General features: G+C 45.7%; 1 protein-coding gene across 1 annotated transcript in view; it reads right to left on the bottom strand.

Annotated features, from left to right (window-relative positions):
- The window catches only part of NUP93 (nucleoporin 93), a 104,412-nt gene extending 99,244 nt beyond the window's left edge, over nt 1–5,168 (bottom strand). The window contains exon 1 of the mRNA XM_043599241.1: nt 5,076–5,168. The gene's annotated coding sequence lies outside the window, so the exon portion shown is untranslated. The remainder of the gene's footprint in view (nt 1–5,075) is intronic.
- Nucleotides 5,169–18,362: the final 13,194 nt, after the last annotated feature.

Raw genomic sequence — 18,362 nt, 5'->3', positions numbered from 1 at the left:
TAGCTGGGGTGTTCTGCAAAGCTTCTTTAGAAAGGAAACCTTCGGGGGGGCCTAGGTCAATCAGTCGGTTAAGCGTCCGACTCTTGGTTTTGGCTCAGGTCATGATCTCACGGTTCGTGAGTTCAAGCCTCGTGTTGGGCTCTGCGCAGACAGCTGCTGAGCCTGCCTGGGAATCTCTCTCATCCTCTCTGCCCCTCCTTCCCTCACCTGCACTCTCCTCTCTCTCTCAAAGTAAATAAATAAACATTTACAAAAAAAGGAAACTTGAACAAAGACCTAAATGAAATAAAGGAGTGAGCTACGCTGATATCTGGAAGAATGTTCTTGCAAAGGAAACGGCGACTGCAAAAGCTTCAAGGCAAAAGCAAATTTAGCGTATGTGAAGAAGAACAGGAGGCCACGTGACTGAAGCGCAACATGACAGGGAAAAGTGGTGGGAGAGGGGTTACGGCAGGGGCTCCGTGGTGTAGGTTTCACAGCACATGGTAATAAGAACGTCTGATTTTCGTCTGTGTGTGATGGAAACTACCAAAGGGTTAAGCCTTTTCAAAGGCTCAGTCCCACTTCTGCACGGAGAACAGACTGCAGGGAGGAAGGGCACAAAGTAACAACAGGGAGACCAGTCAGGAGGCTGCTCTTACTACCCAGATGTGATACAGGAGAGTGGTATGGACCAGGATGGTAGTGGCGGAAGAGACTGACTCACGTATACATTTTAAGAATAGATTTCGCGTAAATATGAATCACTTATGTAGAGCGTGAGAGAAAAGAAGTCGAACACGATGCCGAGGTTTTAGGCCTAAGTAAGTAACTCAGGAGCATGAATGTGCCACTTACTGAAATGAGAAAGACCAGGAAGGGAACAGATTTAGACATCAGAGAGCCGTGGTGAGGATGACGTTAGATTATGCAGGCAAAGCCCGTGGCGGGGACTTGCACACAGCCAGAGCTCAGGAAATGATGGTTGTCTTTGGCGGCTTCTCCTAGAGTTCAGGTGTCTCCTCTCCTAAGATAATTCCTCATCAGTAGGGGAAACTGGGTGAGGAGTACAGAGAACTCTGTACTAATCTTACATATTTTCTGTAAATCTAAAATTATTCTAAAATTAAAAGATTAAAAACAATTCCTTGGGGTGCCTGTGTGACTCAGTCAGTTAAGCATCCGACTTCAGCTCAGGTCATGATCTTGTGGTCCATGTGTTTGAGCCCCGCATTGGGCTCTGTGCTGACAGCTCAGGGCCTAGAGCCTGCTTCGGATTCTGTGTCTCCCTCTCTCTCTCTCTGCCCCTCCCCTACTCATGCGTGTGCACATGCGCTCTTGCTCTCTCTCTCAAAAAATAAACAAACATAAAAACAAACAAATCCTCAATCCCACACGTTCCTCCAGCTCTCACTCTCTCTTCAAAAAAAGATGGCCATCCTTTGTCATGCCTCATCCACACATCATCAGCTGCAACCTAACTCCTGCTCGCCTCACTATTTTCCCCATTTCTCTGCAGCCACCACTGACCTAACTGCTAAGTCCAATGGACTTTCAACCCTTCCTCTCAGCCTCTGACACCCTGACCATTCTTTTCTTCCTGAAACACTCTCCTCCCTTGACTTGAAGATGCCACCTTTCCCTGGTTCGCCTCCTGCTCTCCCAGCTTTTCCCTCCCTCAGCCTCCTCTGCTGTGGCTTCTACATCTATCCATCCCTTAAATGCCAAGCTTCTATCCTTGGACCTCCTCTTCCCACACTGTGTATTTCTCTGGATAAGATCCACCTTTGGCCATGGCTTCAACTAGAACCCCTACCAGTGATTATTAATATTTCGAATGGCCACAGACATCTGTGAGTCTAATGTTCGTGTACACATGTGCACATAACAGAACCACACACACACTCTTGAAGATACAATGGCAGGAGGCTCATAGGACCCCTCCTCCAAAAGGCCACCCAAAGACCCCTGAGGACTATCTGGGCCCAGCTAAGAACCCTAATTTATCAAAACAAGGGTTTGGTAGAAATTATTCTATGTCCAGGCCAGCTCTCTCCCCTGAACTAGTACCTCCAACTGTCCACCTGACATCTGCACCTGGATGACCCATGGGTGCCTCAAACTACACATGTCCCAAACCAAACTCATCACTCCTCTCTCCTCTCTCTCCTCTCTCCAACACCACCAATTTCTCCTCCTGGGCTCCCAGTCTCTCGGTAAAACTATTAGCATCCAGCAAGTCAGCCAGAAACCACCCGGGAATCACATGAGGGTCGCCTTCCTCTGCTCCTGAACATCCAGCCAATATCCAGGTCTACCTCTCAAACCTTTTGCGAAAGGCAATCCTCATCTCTCTCGCCCCCGGTCTGACCCTCAAGCTTTTCTCCTGACTACCTCGTTCCTCTAAGTCACCCTCCCCTTAGCAAGAAGTCTTTCTGAAATGCTCCCCTGCCTTAATCTCACCAGGGACACCTTCCATCCTCTCCAGGAGGAAATGCATGCATTCTGACACTGTCACTTTTACCATCCACATCTCTCACTCCCCTTCCCCCAAAGATACCCTAGTAAGTCTCTACTCTTGGGGGTGATTCTCGCTGTTTCCTCCCTTCGTACTCCTGCATATGCAGCTGCATATTCTGCTATAACACATCCCAAGCCTACACTGTCACATGGGGAACTCCTATGTATCCTGCAAAGTCAGCTAGGGCAGTCCTCCCCATCCCACACCCCTCCCACACTATTCTGAACCTTCTGTTACTGTTCTTCTCTGGTGAAATAGTTGTAATTATTTCTTCCCATGTTTGTCTCCTCTACATGGCAAATTCCTGTAAGGCAGACTGCTCAACTCTGAACCCTCAGCAGCCAAGTTTAGCATTAAATAGGTACCAAATACATGTTTGATGAATTAAAGTGGCTTGTTCCCTGAATACCCCTTGGACCCTCACCTCTGGGTCTCTGCTGACCTCTCCCCCTCTTTGGAACATCTGTATTTCTACCTTATTTTCTACTTCGCTCCATCAAGAAACAGATTCAGACACTCAAGCTCACCACTTCTGCAACTGTTCCCACCTCAGGGTCTTGGCACTTGGTATTCCCCTTCCAGGAATGCTCTCGCCCCAGATATTCCCATCACTTGCTCTCTCATTTCAATCTGTTCAGAAATCCTTGTCCTCCTTTTAAAAATAGTCTGATACTACACTCTATATTTGTTTGTTTATTGCTGGTGGTGTCCTCCATAGGAACATCAGTCCAATGAGGGCAGGACTGTTTAATTCATCACTGTATTCCAAGTCTCTAAAGGTGCCAGAACATTCGTTTATTTAGCATTTATTGAGCACCTACTGCGTGCCAGATCTAGGTGCTGAAGATTATCAGGGAACAAAACAGACAAAAACACTCTGCCCTTCACATTCTGGAAGGGAAAGACAATACACAAGGTGAATAACTAAAATATAATTGCTAAGAAGAACAAGTGAAGCAGAAGTGAAGACAGAAACTGGGGAAAGCCTCACTACATGATCCCTGAATAAAAACCTGAAAAAAGTGAGGGAGCAAACCACACGGATATTGAACCCCTAGCAGAAAGGCCCTGAGGTCAAAGCATGTCTGACATCTGGAAAGGGAGAACAGCAGAAAGTGAGAGTGGGAAAGTAACAGTGGGTCAGATTATGTAAAGCCTTATGGCTCACTAGGAGGCATTTGTCTTTAAATAAGATGGAAACTCACTGGAGGGTTTTTTGTAAAGGAGTGATATGATCTGACCTGCGTTTCAAAAGGATCCTTCCAGCTGCTGTGCTAAAAAATAGGGCATGAATGCAAGGGCAGAAGCAGGGAGACCAGCTGGGAGACTATTTCAATAATCCAGGTGAGAGGTGGTGGTGACTTGGCCCAGGGTGGTAAGCACTGGATGTGGAATGAGAAAGAAAAAGAGCAGTCAAGGGTGACTCAAAGGTTATTGTCTAGATCTTTTATGTTACCGAGATAGAAAACAAAAACAAAAACAAAAACAAAAAGAAGAGCAGTTTGGGAGGCGAGATGATGGGAAGCTTGCTAGGCCTCTCTTGACAGGTGCAGTCTGAGTTCACTAACATCCATCTCGGTAGGGATAGATAGAAAATAGGTAGCTGGGTAGATGTCGAGGGAGAAGCCCCCACTGGAGATACAAATAGAGGATCTGTTAGCCTAATACGTTAAGTATTTAAAACTATGAGCCTTGAACAGAAATTCATCATGAATGGAAACTCAAATGTCCCAAATACAAATGCACAAAGAACAGCTGAAAGAAAGAAAAGCTATGATGCCCAAGGACACCCTCTGAGGTTCCGCAGACAGAATACAAAAGGTGATCCTTGCTCATGCTGAAAAGCAATTCGGCCAAAACAAACAACAACAAAAAACCCAAATCTCCTTCTCACTTGACAAGGGCAAACCATCGGATCTGTGAAAGGGTGGTCCAAACTCTGACCGAAGATCCCTGGGGTCCGTCCCGCAATTTTTTAAAGAAACCCAGTAAACTCAGGCATTGCAGCGAGGGCCAAGAAAGTGCAGGCCATCTCCAGGTTCTAATCTCTTGCGTGTCCCTACGTGCGGAGCAGCATTCCCCTGGAGGCGGGTACAGCAGACAGGCCAAGGGTGGGGAAAGGCTAACAGGGTCGACACCCCCGCCCTTGGAGGGAGGACAGGGTACATCCCCCGGGGCGAGCACGCAGGCGGAGTGCTGTGGCGGAGAGGGGCGCCGCCCCAACCCAGAGTGGGTTCGCTGTGCACAGGGTGGGGGTGGGGGTGCGGGTGTGGGCGTGACGCGCCGCGGCAGAGCGCCGCAGTAAGGGAGGAGGGGAGTCAGGAGGCCAAAGCTCCGTGTTCAAAAAGAGAGCGGATAGAAGGCACTCCCAGGGCGCTGCCAGACACTATAATGGGGACGGTTCGACAGGGAGATGAGTCGCCGGCGTCAAGCGTGCTCGGCTGCCAGACGGCGAACGGGAAGTGAGAGCAACGTGGCTCCGAGCGTGCGGACCGGACTCCGCCCAGCCTCGGGTCCCCGGGTTGGTTCAAGGACAAGCCCCGAGTGGGAAGGACATAGACACCGACACCCTTACCTGACACTGCAGCAGTCTCAGCAGCTCGGGTCCCGGCTGGAGAACGCGGCCGCCGCTTCTCGCGCCGCTCGCCCGCGCTACCTGATTGGCCGAAGTTGGCCCTCCCAGAAGCCCTCGCGCGGCGCGCCACCAAATAAACTTTATGGAGACCCGCGGAGGAGAACAAGGACACGGGCGGGGCTGTGGCCGGGGCCTCCGGCTGAGCTGCCACGCCCCCCTAGCCCGTGGCCTTGGCCCTCAGCCTTCCCTCCTGGTTAGAGTTGGCTGAGAGCGAATGCACCATCTCTAGCGCGGGTTTCTAACCGTTTATTGAGCACCATCCTAGTGCCAGGTACTGGGGGCACAGTGGCGCTGGGAGCACAGTGGTGACCACGACAGACAAGATCCTTGCTCTAATGGAGTTGTCGAGCTGGTGGGAGAAACAAAATTACAATAAATACCTGCCAGTTTGTAAGGAGGGCTATGACCAAAAAAAAAAGCAGGGTAATGAGAATGAGAATGCCTGTTCCGTCCCAAGGCCTCTCTGAAGAGGTGCTGTCCGAGCTGAAACACAATGATGAGGAAGGGCTAGTCTTGCAAAGTCTTGGCGGCAGAGCACTCCAAGCAGACGAACAAGAGTGAAAGCTCCATGGGTAAACAAGCTTGATGTGTGAAGAATAGGAATGTAAAATGGTACAGCCCCTTTGGAAAAGAGTATGGAAGTTCCTAAAAAATTAAAAATAGAATTTCCATAGAATCCAGCAGGTCCACCTCTGGGTACATTCCCAAAAGAACTGAAGGTCTCAAAGAGGTATATGTACACCCATATTCATAGCAGCCAGCATTATTTACAACAAACAAAACATGGAAGCAACTCAAGTGTCCAGCGACAGATGAATAATCAAATGAGGTATATACATACAATAAAATATTATTCAGCCTTAAAAAGGATGACAATTCTGACATATTCTACAACATAGATAAAATTTGAGGACACACTAATTGATACAAGCCAATTGCAAAAAAAGTAATGCTATGATTCTATTTATACTTATAGTACTTAGAGTAGCCAAAATTATAGAGAGAAGGAAGGATAAGGTGGTTGCCAGGCACTGGATGGAAGGGGAGGAAAATAGTGGGTTCTTGTTTCTTGAGTACAGTTTCAGTTTTACGAAGTGAAGAGTTATGGAGATGGATGGTAGTGACGGTTGCACATTATGAAAATATTTAATATCCCTCAACTGTACACTTGAAAATGGTTAAGACAGTATATTTTTTTATGTTACGCGTCTTTAACACGAGAATAAAAATTTTTGAAAGGCTGTGGAGCACCTGGGACCATCATATATTACTGAAGGGTTGGAAACAGGGACAACCACTTTGGAAAACTCACAAAACATATGAAAGCTAAATACACACGTCCTCCAGGACCCAACAATTTTACATGTGTATATATGTATGTTCATGGAATCAATCTCTCTATTTCCAGCATAAATGTGTACATATTTTTACCAAACGCCATACACAACAAAGTTGATAGCACCCTAACCCAAAAGTGGAAACAGCCAAAATGTCCATTAACAGAAGAATGGATAAATAAATTATGGTGCAGATACATAACAAAATACTGCAGTAACTAAGAGAGTGAACATGAATGAATCTCACACGCATAATGGTAAAAAAGAACCAGACCCAAAAGTAGGACTCCATTTCTTTAAAGTTCAAATCAGGCAAAACTAACCTATGGTGACAGATATCAGAATAGTGGTGATTTTGAAGGGCGGAAGGGCTGTTGACTGGGAAGGGAAATGAGAGAATCTTCTGAGGTCTGTTAATGTTCTGTTTCTTAATCTGGGTGCTGAGTGCATGGATGTATTCACTTTTTAAAAATTCATCGAGCTGCACATTTAAGATTTGTGCACTTTACCGCACATATATTATTCATTACACTACAATAAAAAAGTAAAAAATAAGTGAAATATTCTCTATGCTGTGGAATGTTACATGTTTTGCTATCCAGAATTCATAGCACTTCCCCTCCCCCGACTGTTTGCAGTTTGGAGCCTTGTTTTGTTTCTTTAGACTTGCCCACAATCCCAAGCATGTGGTACTGTGAAGAAAAGCAAGAAATATTTCTTAAATGACAGACAAAATCCAATGCCAGGATTGCCCCCTATCCTGAACTGCACTGCCAGAGATGGCTTCCTAGTGGGTGGTGGCGAATTACATAAAGCTTCTCAAACCGTGGCTGAATGATCAGTAATATTCTTTACAAGTCATTAAAAGCTTAAAAGAGAAGCTTCTCCCTGTGCACTTCAGATGAGTTTTCAAGATTTGTGCGCTTTACTAGATGAAATTATTTCTCAATAAAAAAAATCAATACACTCCAAATTAAAGAAAAAGTGATTCTCATCTAATATTGTGCTTGAACTTTGCAACAACCCAGGGTTAAGCAGGGCAGGGCTGATCATCATCACGTATTCTGTGGGGAACCTAAACTCCAGGAGGATTAAATGACTCACCCAAGGTTACATAGGGACAGTGGCAGACCAGGGACTATACTCTCTAGTCTCAGGATGTCAAGGCCAATATTTCCTAGTCCAAGAAACTCTCAGAGGTGAGCTTAAAAGCTCCTACAATAGGGGCACGTGGGTGACTCGGTTGGTTAAGCTTCGGGCTCTTGATTTTGGTTCAGGTCATGATCTCACGGTTCATGGGTTTGAGCCCTGCATCGGGCTCTGTGCTGACGATACAGAGTCTGCCCGGGATTCTCTCTCTCTTTCTCAAATAAATAAACATTTTTTTAAAAACTGAAAAAAGAAGCTCCTATAAGAATAAGAGCTATCCAGTGAAGTCCTTAAATGGACTTTACTACCAACTTCCTGAATTGGGATTGGAACAAATACCACATTCTTTTTTTTTTTTTTTTTAGTTTATTTATTTATTTTGAGAGAGACAGAGAGCATGTGAGCAAGGGAGGGACAGAGAGAGAGGGAAAGAGAATCCCAAGCAGGCTCCACACTGCCAGTACAGAGCCTGACGCAGGGCTTGAACTCACAAAACTGTGAGATCATGACTGAGCCAAAACCGAGATTTAAATGCTTAACTGACTGAGCCACCCAGGGGCCCCAATACCGTAGTCTCATTAACCAACAGCAGCTACTATCAGATGACATTGTGAAGGTGGTAGGATTTATTAAACATCTGGTTGTTTTATTTGTTATTAAACATACTGACTGTTGAGTGAAAAAAACCCCATCCTACACATCTCTGCATTGCTGCTGTTTTAAAACAGCTTTGCCGACATCTATCAACTTTGTTTATGTCAAATTGTGCAATTTGTCACTGGATGCTACATTTGCCAAAAGAAAAGTGAAATTGATTGACAAGGCCCTAGGGGTTCTCTCTCTTCCTTTTCAACATTCCAGATGTTTTTTTTTTTTTTTCAAAAAAAAAAGTTGGATCCACCCCCTGGAAGGCTCATCTGCAGTGGGGGGGAGGGGTGATGTGGAAATATACCAAAGGAGCTGTAGGGGTACGGTTTCAGTTTCTGTAGAAACTTTGCCTCCAAGAGACCCCATCTTCTTGATTGGTTCAAATTACGTTCCATTTTCAATTGCTGCCTTTCAATGGAGCCATCTGTTTCAAGGCCCATCTGTCAGGGGCTCTGTTGTGGTTGATTATTAAATGTGTTTGCAGCTGGAGGGGCGGGGGCGGGGGAGACTTAAATCACAAAAGAAAAGTGTGTCTCCAAGAATGAAAGTAGGAAACCGAAGCAGACTTCTAACTATTACCCCTCTTAGAAAGCAGAAGACCTAATCCTTTGCTGCAAACTCCGGAAAAATCAAGTATCAGCAAACAAGTATGGGGAACAATAGTGGACGTGGGTGGCTTTGGGGCTTTCCACCATTCATTCTCCCTTCTTTAGTAACTATACCCAAGAACACCGAAGTTTACTTTGGGAGGAGATTACCTGTTTCACATCGTGGGTATTCTTGCAGGGAGAAGAATAATCTACCATGAAGTGTTGTTTTAAGGATTAATTAAAGTAGTTAATAAGCGTTTAAGGCTTAGAGCAGAGTCTTGCATATAGTAGGTGCTCAGTAAGTGTTAACTGTTTTTATTTCTGGCGAGGCCTGTTGCCACAATACTCTAGATTTGAATACAGGGTTCCCTGACCCATCAGGGGAAAGCTGCATACCTACCCATCCCAGCATAGCATGACATTGCAATTATCCAAAAATTTTCACCCGGATTTGAAGCCCTGGAAGGCAGTGGCAGGGCATTTGTAGCTTTGTGTCCACCAGGGGGCGCTCAGTGAATAATGTTAATTGAGAAAAATCCCACTTGACCTTACCTGCCAGGGGACCTCAGAATGGAGACTCCAGCCCCCCAAATTACCGACTATGCTCCAAAGCAGAACCTGAATTTCTCAAATAGAATCGGCACCCCCGGCATTTGACCCAAATGTGCTCTGACTGTGGTGTGTGTGGCATGGCGCTGCTGGGCCAACTAGTATACGTGTGGTCTTGGCAGTCAGGTATTTCCTGGACGCGGGAGGCATTTCCTGAAACTGTGGTGTGGCCAGACTTTGTCTTGCCTTGAGAGAAAAGACTGCTAAATGCTGGCCACCCAGCAGAGCGCAGGTAAGAGCTCAGGTTTACCACCCAGGTAAATGCCAGAGTTTACCTTTATGAAAACCACTCACACACATCCACCAGGCGGCAGCCCATGGCCGATGGCTACCTTAGATGTCTCACTTTAGGGGTGCCTGGGTGACTCAGTCGGTTGAGCATCCGACTTCAGCCCAGGTCATGATTTCGCACTCCATGAGTTCGAGTCCCTCACTGGGCTCTGTGCTGACAGCTCAGAGCCTGGAGCCTGCTTCCGATTTTGTGTCTCTCTGTCCCTGCCCATGTTCTGTGTCTCAAAAATAAATAAACATTTAAAATAAAAAAAGAAAGAAAGAAAAAACCATCCTTAGAAAGTCAAGACAGAGGGCGCTCAGGTGAAAACAAAACTTTATTTCTCCATCTGGCTGATAATTTTTTACTGGAAAAATATGTTTGCTTTTTTAATCTTCAAGGGTCTTCACAGAATTTTCATTTTTATGATGCATTTGATTTTGTAGTATGAGAAATCTGATCTTTAGTTTCATGGTTCAGCTTAAACTGGAAAATCTGAAAGGAGGAGTTTTTATCCAATATAGTACTGATTTTTTAAATGTTTATTTATTTTGAGAGAGAGAGCACGAGCAGGGGAGGGGAGAGAGAGGGAGAGAGAGAATCCCAAACAGGCTCCATGCTATCAGCATGGAGCCCCATGTGGTGCTCGATCTCATGAACTGTGAAATCATGACCTGAGCTGAGATCAAGAGTCGGAAGCTTAACCAAGTGAGTCAGCCAGGCACCCTGCCGATTTTTACAATAATCAGTTTCTTTGGTGTTTTTGTAACATCTATCCTGTCAAGAAGCAACTGTCCTGGTTGTTGGGTTTTTTTTTTCCCTGAAACGTATTACTGCAAAAAAAATTAAAATATGTTCATTTCAATGCAAGGCCTTGTATAGAACGAGCACTTAATCAATGTGTCAAATGAATGAAAGAAAGAAAACCTGAGAACAGAAATAACTTCAGTGTTGTGAGTGTGAATGAGTTTGACTTAGCTCATTGGTGCAGTTCACCAGCCGGCAACATTTAGGGAGGATCTATTGCCATTTATTTTGGCAAAAAGGGCTCTTTGCTCCCTGCCTTCCATTCAGCAAGCCGGGTGCATGGGTGTTTGAACAACCAGAGCGCTGCTCCTTCCTGGATTGCTGGATCAGGGTTGCTTTCTCTCTAGCTAGTGAATAATCTTAGCACCATACTTTACACCCAGAAGGGTGCATAATTAGAATATATTGAATTAACAGTTTCTCACTTCTCAGGGACAAGGAACACTGGAGAACCCTATTATAATAAAGGGAAAGTTAGGGGGAAGGAACTCCATATGCCAAAAACTTTATTTATGCTGTTTAATTTAATCCTGCCAAGAACTCTTTCAAAGCATCCCGTGTTTCAGAAGAGGAAAGCAGGCTGAGTGGAAGAAGTTGCCCAAGGTCACATAGCTAAGGAACAAAAAAAAAAAAAAAAAAAAAAAAAAAAAGGAAGAAGAAGAAAGAAAGAAAAAGGATTTGTACCCAGGCTGGTACAAGGCTGCAGCCCTGGGTCTTGCCATTTTCTTTTCAGAACTGATTTTGGGGAATGAGGTTCTGCTGTTTAGAGAGGAGTCGAGCAACACAACCTACAGCAGGGTCTCAGGTGGTGAGACTAGAGAGGTAAGGGCGGGGGGGGGGGTGCATCATGCCAGTGCAGAGAGACAGCACACAACAGTGGCATCTCTTTGCATTTCCCCAGTCCTGGCTCTGTCACACCCCACTGTGAATGGAGGAACAGGATTTTACCTTTATCCCCTTTCCATTTCATTTCCAGTACCATTGTGGTTCCCAGGTATTCCCATGATGCTTTGGGGGGAAATGTCAGGGGATCTGAATTCTGTCTGTGGCCTGTTTGGGACAGGGGGCAAGACGTTTGCCTTCTGAATCTCAGTCCATCATGCATCAGAGGGAGTCAGTAATGCTCATCCAGATCCAACTGGCAGGGTACAATGAGGCCCCATAAAGAGACATGCAAAGGCTGTAGGAAAGTTCCAGATTCCTAAGCTCCTTTCCAAGTAAGGTGTGACAGGGTAACTTCTTGAGAAATTCCTTGGTAGCTGGGCTGGCTGGTTTGGGTTTTGGTTTGGTTTGATGTTTTTGTTTTTGTTTTTGGTTACATCCATTAACCAAAGAATGGAAAGTTGACTTTCCTCCTCTCCCCAACCAAGAAAGCAGCCAAGAATTTGTATTTGATTCAACTGCATAAAACAAACCGAAAACAATAATGATAACAACACCAACACCTATTGGCTTGAGCAAGATAAGACATCCTTTCTCTGTCATATATGAGAAGTCTGAAGAGAGGCCATTCAGATGAGGTGGTGGCTCTCAAGTCATCAAGGACTCAAGCTCCTTCTACATTCTTGCTCCATTAGCATCCTGCCTCACAGCCTAAAATGGCTGCTTAAGCTCCAGCTCTTATGCCCAGCTTCCAGCCAGCAGGAAGGAGGACAGAAACCTGAAGGAGCACCTCATCCCTTTTAAGGATACATTTTTAAAGTTTTATTTCCACTTCCATTCACTAGTCATTAGACAAAACTTAGTCACGTTGGCTCCCCCCAGTTGCAAGGTAGGTTGGGAAATGTCTTAACTGGAGGTACATGTCCCAGATAATTGAGTCCTTATCACAAAAAAGGGGAGGAGGTGGTATGGAGATTTGGTGAAAACCCATTGTCTCTGACCCCTCATGTCATGGATTCTTAAGTTCTGGGTTCCTTGTTCCATGTGGCAAGTGTGTGTGTGTGTGTGTGTGTGTGTGTGTGTGTGTTCACATGTGTTAAGAAGAATGTGGCCAGTGGGGGAATATATGCAATAATTTACCATTATCTGGTAAAGATATGGCTAATAGGCAAAGATTCTTAGAAAACTAGCCCTAATCAAAAGGAACAAAGACAGCCAACTGCTTTTCATCAACAATTAACATTTCTGATCATCAAAAGATACCATTAAGAAAATGAAAAGCCAAGCCACAGACTGAAAGGAAATTTTCCTAATACATGTGTATGGCAAAGGATATGTATCCAGAATACATAAAGGACTTCTGAGAGTTAATCATAAAAAGCTAAGCTAATTTTTTAACGGTCAAAAGACTTAAACAGGCACTTTATGAAATACTAATAAACACACTTTCATTTTTTTTAATGTTTACTCATTTTTGAGAGACAGAGACAGAGCCTCTGGAACAAGGGAGGGGGGAGGAGCAGAAAGAGAGGGGGACACAGAATCTGAAGCAGGCTCCAGGCTCTGAGCTGTCAGCACAGAGCCCGACACGGGGCTGGAGCCCATGCACTGTGAGATCATGACCTGAGCTGCAGTCTGCCACTTAACCAACGGAGCCACCCAGGCACCCCTAGAATGGCTACAGTTTCAAAGCCTGACAACACCCAGTGCTGACAAGAACGTGAAGGAACTGGAGCTCTCCTATTTGGCTGGTAAGAGTGCAAAATGCTACAACCGCTTTGGAAAACAGTTTGGCAGCCTGGAATAAAGGCCCAGCGATCCCACTGCTGGGTTTCCACCCAGGAGAGAGGCGAGCATATGTCCACACAACGTCTTATACAAGAATGCTCATAACAGCTTTCCTCATAACAGCCCCGAACTGGAAACAAATGTCTATCAAAGAAGAGACAAGTCAATCGTGGCACATGCCTATGGTGGAATAATACTCAGAAATATAAATGAACCAACTACTGATACATGCAACAATATGGATGAATTTCAAACACAGCGCTGAGCAAAAGAAGCCAGAAGAAGTGCATAGTACATGATTCCATGTATTTGATTGAAGTTCATAAGCAGACACAACCAATGTGGGATAGAAATGAGAACAGCGCTTGCTGGGTGGGAGAGGGCAGTGTGTCCCAAGGGCAAAGAAAGAAAGTTCTGGAGGATGGCCATGTTCCACCTTGACCGAGGTGTGGGATACATGGGGTGGGGGTGTGCATTTGTCCAAACTCATCAAGCTGCACAGTTGAGATTTGTGTATTTTGCGGAACACAAATATAATTTTTTTAAGTTTATTTATTTATCTTTGAGAGAGGGAGGGGGAGAGAGAGAAGGCGAGAGAAGATCCCAAGCAGGCTCTGCGCTATCAGCACAGAGCCCGACGGAGGGCTTGAACCCATGAACCATGAGATCATGACCTGAGCCGAAATCAGGAGTCGGATGCTTAACCGACTGAGCCACCCAGGCGCCCCAACATGAATGTAATTTTATCTGAAAAACTGAGGGTGTGTGTGTGTGTGTCTGTGTCTGTGTGTGTGTGTGTGTGTCACTCACCATCCCTGACCTCAGAGATTCTGATTCATGGAATTCAGGGAATTGGCATTTTGTGACCCAGGAATTGGCATTTGTATCATTTCCCTTCCTCAGGGAAACCAGAGGAAGTATGGAGGTCATGTGGCTCAGAAGGGAATGGCTTCCTGAGATCCAAAGGACAACAAGGTGGGCCTGGGCCCACTGCACACTGATCCCTGGAAGGGGTTCCTTGGATGGAGGCTGGCATCCAAGAATGCACCCAAGAATGCCTGGGGGTCTGATACCTACTGCTGGGACTTTGGAGGAGTGGGTAGGGCCCCATCACAGGAGGCCTGTGGTGACTGCTGAGCACGGCTGGGAGAGCATCTTGGTGGCCAGCCCAGAGCCGCTGTAGCAGATGGCCAGGGGAAACACAACCCTGGGAGTGGCCTTGCGCAGCGGGAGGCACGGTGACATCAGTGTCCAGGGCTAGCGATCACAATAATACCTAACATTTGTGGAACATTTTGTCACTGCTAAGAGCTTTACACGTGTTTATTAGTTGCACTATTCCCATTTTATAGATAAGAAGACTGAGACCCCGGTGTGGAGGAGGGGGGTTTAGCAACTTCCCAAGCTCACACAGCTAGTACTGGAGCCAGGATTTGAACCCAGAAAGTCCGGTTCCAGGACTCATATCTTTACCCTCTATGCTGGTCCGGCCCCTCCACTGCTTCTATTCCTCATTGCTCTCCTGGACATCACACAAATTGCTCCAGCCAGAGGCGGGGAGTGGAGCCTCAAAAGATGATTGAGAAGAAAAAAGATGATGGAAGTTAGATTTCTCGAAGACTTTGTGAGTGGGAAGTCACATACCCCCCCCCCCCCAACCCCTGCAGGGCCGGCCAGGTGAATGAGTGAGGCAGGCAGGTGTGAGGCACTAGGGAGTAGTGGGGATTGCGGCATGCACCCTTTAAAGGGGGCACCGTTACTGAGACAGTCCCATTGAAGCCATGCGGGAACAGTGGTCCAATGCTCCTGGAGCCTCAGATTTTTAAAGATTTTGATTCTTAGAGTCCACTTCCCAGCCAAAGGAAACACGTGTGTGTATGATGCCACTCAGGAGTGTGAGTCTGCTCCCTTCTCCAACCTGGGTCTCTTGCAGCAGGGTGGACAGCACTTCCGTGTCCGTCAGAAAATCAGGGCTCAGCCTTCTAAGGATGAGGTTATTTAATCCCTTAAGAGCCCACCCTAACCTGCCTATTGAACCTGAACTTTGCGAGGCAGCCAAGAGAGTCCCGCGCCACCCTCCTGTCTGTGGGCACCTATCTCCCTGACAAACCAGAGCTCCATCCCAGAATCTCAGTATCCACCCACCTCAGGCCCTCCTTTACCCCCCACCAGCCTTTTCCAAAGGCCCATAAATCTGCCAAAGCTCAGGATCATCTTCCCTCTGCCTGCCCCTTTGCCCTCCCCCCATCCCCTGCAGCCTCCTGAAGCTCTCTGACTGATTTTTTTGTTTATGTCTTAAATTCCATTTGAGCCATCATGTGGCCCAATCTTTCATCTCGTTCCATATCTAGCTGCAGCCTGAGCTTGGGCGTTCGTGGGCTTTGCAGCCAGATATGAAAAGAGGAGAGATTCATTTCCTGCCTCCCGCCTCTCCAGCCCCACATCTTCCAGTTTAATCCAAGAGCTCAGAAGATTTGCTTTAACCTCACAGATAGTTCTTATGAAACCTCACCCATCAATAAGTGTCAATAAAGGTCTCGGGATGCAGGATGTGGGTGTTTGGGCGTTCCACACCCCCCACAGGCCGTCACTCTCTTGTACCTGACACTGAGGCCTCTGCCTCCCCTGAAGATGCCTGGCAGGTTATGTCCCATTCCCAGGGCAGCCAGGGTCTAACAGATGTGAGGGAGTGAAAGCTCACAGTCCCGCCCATACCTGGGCAAGTCAGTGGTATGAGTTTCACTCCAGAACACCCTGGTGGAAAAGGTCAGGCTAGAGAGTCCCTGGCCACACATCCTTGCTCAGCTCTTCCCTTCCCTGTTCTGCTTCCCTCTGTCCTTCAAGAAGTCACGTGCACAGAATCCTTGCCTCCAGCTCTGCATCTGAGAAACCTAAGGGCAGAAGAGGACCCGCGCTAGGCCAAGCGGGGAGCAGGGCAACACCTAAAACAGAATGGCAAGACATTCCTGTACTCTATCACTAAACGTGAGACATTTAAATCCTATTGTCAGCATGAAAAAATAAAGTCTTGATTTTCCAGCAATAAGGAAAAGGTTCAATAAATTACAGCACAAGCTTCTGATGCATATTGAGCCGTTGTTTGCAGTGCTCTACAGAGCATGGCCAAATGTTGACATTAATGGAGTTGGGGGTGGGGGATGGGTATAGAAAGGTTCATTTTATTATTCTCTCTACTTTTGTAGATGTGTGCATTTTCCGTAATGGTTATAAAATGATGGATGAAGAAAATGCTTCCAGTTTAATCCACATTTGGATATTTGAATATTTGATATTTGAATATTATTTGAATATTATTCACGCTGTATAGTTAAGTGGAAAAACTGATACTACTAATCCATCTATTTAAAAGAGTAAATCTATATGTGCAATTTTTATTATTTTAATTAAAATTTTTTTAATGTTTATTTTTGAGAGAGAGAGAGAGAGAGAGAGAGCAGGCACACGCGTGAGTGGGGGAGGGGCAGAGAGAGAGGGAGACAGAGGATCCAAAGCAGGCTCTGTGCTGATGGGAGACAGCCCAATGAGGGGCTCAAACTCACAAACCCCGAGATCATGACCTGGGCCAAAGTCGGATGCCTAACCGACTGAGCCAACCAGTGGCATTTTTTAAATATTAAGAAATTGAAATGTGCATACCCAGTGACCAAGCAATTCCACCCCTGGGTAGACAAACAAGCACAAGGAAGGAGATGGGTAAATGGCCTAAGTGTCTATTAATAGACAAATGGCTTTTTAAATGACTATAATAAATCTTTGAAATATTAGGTAGCAGACAGAGAGAAAATTACTCTGACACTTAAGGGCACATACCTTCTAAATACTTAGGCATAATGAGCTCATCCTATAATGTTCATACTCTAAGTTTTTATAGATAAGGCACAGGAAAATTAAGAAACTTGCCCAAAGTTCATTGGCCCAGGGGTGGTCCCGGGGTTTGAACCCACATGGCAGTCAGCCTGGCTGAACAGTGCATGCTCTTAGCCACTATGCTATTTCACCCCTTAAGAATGAGTTGGTCCCATAAGTATTAACAAATTTATCAACTCTCACATTGGTTCATAGTACCCCTCATGGCAGGGACTGCTTTTAATAGTGGATACGCATGATCTCATTTGCCCTCACAACAACTCTTGAGCAAGTGAGATACTAACTACTAACAGCTTTCTTTCACAAAGGAGGCAGTTGACGCACAGAGAGGTTAAGTAGCCCACCCAGGCTCACACAGCTAGGAGGTGGTAGAAACAGGATTCGAATTTATGTAATCAGCTTCCAGAGCCTCCACTCTCAACCCTTTGCCCTAAATCATTAAGTCACACAAGCTGCACATCAGTATGAGCAACACAGTTCACACAAATTTAAAAACTACAAAACAATATCTTTTAAGTTATGTGTATAAATATATTTTAAAAAGTACTCACGCGTGAGGTAAAAAAAAAAAAAAAAGGCAGCCACAATGCTGAATTTGCAGTATAAAATATAATTCCAACTAAAAATAGGTCTCTACTTCTCCAGGTATATAGAGAACAGTCTGAAATGATATTTATTACCCTGATGGAGTGGTCATCTGGGAGGCAAGGGCTGGAGGGAAGGGACCAGGAGTGGGGCTGGCTGTCTAAGGGGACCCAAGACCTATCTATAATGTCTTAATTTTTTACGAGAAGAATATATCCGTGTATTGTGCATGATTAAAAATTAACAATGTCAAAAATAGACTGCATGGATAGACACTAAAATGTGAGCGAGGACCATCTCTGGGTGTGAGATTTTCTTAGTTTTATACTTTATCAATATTCTACCGGTAGGAAATACATGACTTCAGCAATCAAGGGGAGGGGAGGAAGGAAAGGAGAAAAAGGAAACTAAAAAATCATTATTGCCCCCCAGATATGCTTCCCCCTCCCCCCACCTTCTCTTCCTGGTTGTATCCAGTTCATTCGCTCAGGCCCCATCAAGACTTCCTGGTTTCCAGCCCCTCCTTCCCCTGGTTCCCCTCACCCCCAGTACCTCCAAGAGTGCATTGCCATCTCCGGCTGCCTTCTCACTGAGCACCTACTATGTGGTGGGCACGATTTGGGGCACTGGATTGGCCCACGGTGACGTGCCTATGAGTGACAGAGACAGAGCT

The sequence above is a fragment of the Prionailurus bengalensis genome, chromosome E2 (assembly GCF_016509475.1).
Source record: "Prionailurus bengalensis isolate Pbe53 chromosome E2, Fcat_Pben_1.1_paternal_pri, whole genome shotgun sequence".
Lineage (NCBI taxonomy): Eukaryota > Metazoa > Chordata > Mammalia > Carnivora > Felidae > Prionailurus > Prionailurus bengalensis.
The sequence above is the reverse complement of the archived record's forward strand: the minus strand, read 5'-3'. Positions and strand labels throughout refer to the sequence as shown.